Genomic DNA, 2,093 nt, shown 5'->3' with positions numbered 1-2,093 from the left:
GAATCACTGCGTCTTTGTGATCAAGACAGTAAAGGACAAAAAATAGCAGGATGCCAGATTCTCATAAGGATCCATCTATTTAATAATAAATGTATACAAACATGAACTCATTACATACCAAAACTATGTTAACATTTTGGACTGCAAGTATGATCCTAATAAATTAATCTTTAATATATAATATGATCTTATAAAGGCGACAATTTACAAGAGCTGGATATTTCAAAGTCTCTTGACAATTTACAGGGTCATCAAAAAAAGACAAAAAAATCTTGTTTTATTGTTTGGGGATTTTTATAACACTTCTGGTGATGACCTAACAATTGCAGAAGTTAAATATTTGAAAATAAAGACTAATTCAAGTCTTTACATCGACAGCAATATTTCTTTGATTATGGTGTTTACGAGTTGCTGATAAAATATTCCACTCATCTCTGTAAACGTCAAAGATCTGATTATGACATCAAGCAGATTTAACTACTGTACATGTCAATTAGCAAAATGCATTGAAACTATAAGACGCATACGTCTACTTAATGCGACTAAGGTCAGAAAACTCCCGTCTTAATATGATTATCAATAACTTCGTATGACTACTTAGGTTAAGTTGATCAGAAAATGCTGTTTACATGTCAATGTTTTATTCAGAGTATTTTCATAATCAGGTTAATGTATGAATATTGTTCATGTAAACAGTCAATTGTTATATTTATCATGGGTGATTAATGTAGACTAATTTGTATTCATTTGATCAAGATTAATTTAGCTACAGGACATAATGTCAGCATTAAGATGCTCCTTCAACTTTCTCGCTCCCTACATTAGTGTAGTTGCATGAAAAGAAGTTACTGAATTGTGTTTAGATTTTGTGCCTTGCTTAAAAAGAGAGACTTGGGAAAGTTGCCAAGAAGCTCCAGTTATGACAAGAGATGATCTCGCACTGCTCTTGGCCTTTGTGAGCGGCCAATGGAAAAGCCGCTCAGGTTCCAAAGAGTGCATAGACAAAACCACATTATCAAAACCATGTAAAGTGAGATTACACAACACAGGTTTAAAAACAATGCTTTATTCAGATATTTTTACATATCAAAAACTGATCAGGAAATGCAGACATTATAAGCCACGTTGTGTCACCTCGTCATTTACAGTGTTCTGGTCCATTTCACAGCCGGATGCCTGCAGCAGAGGAAACACTTTTAATGAGCTTGTTATTGAAATACAGTTCATTCAAATGCTGTATGCAGGTCATGTCAGATTGATAAATTGTCTTCAAGATTCAATCAGAAGTCTAACGCATCATGATCATCACACACACAACCATTTTTTTTTTTTTTTTAAAAGAGGAGATTTCAGACGACACTTACTATGTTGTTAATGCAGAGATCATTCCACAATCGTGAACAGCGTCTGCATATGAAGATAAAAATGCACGAGTGAGACAGATTTAACACACACAAACACACACACACTATGGAATGGCGTTAGTGGGATATGTCAGATTAAAATTTGACTTCATTTAAACATCAGAAGTCTAACGCAAAGAAATCATCACTCGTAACACCCAAGGAAAGAAAATATTATAAAACGTTTTCCCTAATAAATAATGAACGGCACCTTAGCAGGCCTCCATCTGCAGCTCCACGTGTGGGTGTGCAATCGCCTCAATCCCAGTTCATCGCCAGCTCTGTGGAAAAACATTAAAATACATGTAAGAGGGAGAACAAACAATATTTAAAACTTTTTCTTCGTGCAATTTGAGGCTGTAGAAAACATTAGTTTTACCATGTGACTCTCCTCGGCGGTGCGGCCTTGTCTCGGTGCTCGCACACGCATGATTTTAGCGCCTCATCCAATTAAAACTAATTTCTCTTCAACCTCCTGAACCATAATAACGATTAGTCGATATAAACAGCTGGCGATTCGCATCCATATTTAAGGCAAATATTTCGAGTCGCGCAGGTCGACCCGGAGAACGCATGCTTCCAGAGGAGTGTTGCAGAAAGAAATGTCCCCCCCGGATGTGGGTTTATAGCACATCCGGTGTCAGTAGAGCCTTTTCTGATTGGCCCACAGCGGCTGTACGTCTCCCCTCC

The 2,093-nt window shown here is 37.0% G+C and overlaps 1 long non-coding RNA gene across 1 annotated transcript; it reads right to left on the bottom strand.

Annotated features, from left to right (window-relative positions):
* Nucleotides 1-58: 58 nt before the first annotated feature.
* On the bottom strand, nucleotides 59-2,009 carry LOC118123895. The gene is made up of 4 exons (XR_004698654.2): nucleotides 1,783-2,009; nucleotides 1,615-1,684; nucleotides 1,365-1,407; nucleotides 59-1,176 (listed from the first exon to the last, which is right to left on the bottom strand). It is a non-coding gene; the product is annotated as an uncharacterized LOC118123895 (long non-coding RNA).
* Nucleotides 2,010-2,093: the final 84 nt, after the last annotated feature.

The sequence above is a fragment of the Hippoglossus stenolepis genome, chromosome 16 (assembly GCF_022539355.2).
Source record: "Hippoglossus stenolepis isolate QCI-W04-F060 chromosome 16, HSTE1.2, whole genome shotgun sequence".
NCBI lineage: Eukaryota > Metazoa > Chordata > Actinopteri > Pleuronectiformes > Pleuronectidae > Hippoglossus > Hippoglossus stenolepis.
The sequence above is the reverse complement of the archived record's forward strand: the minus strand, read 5'-3'. Positions and strand labels throughout refer to the sequence as shown.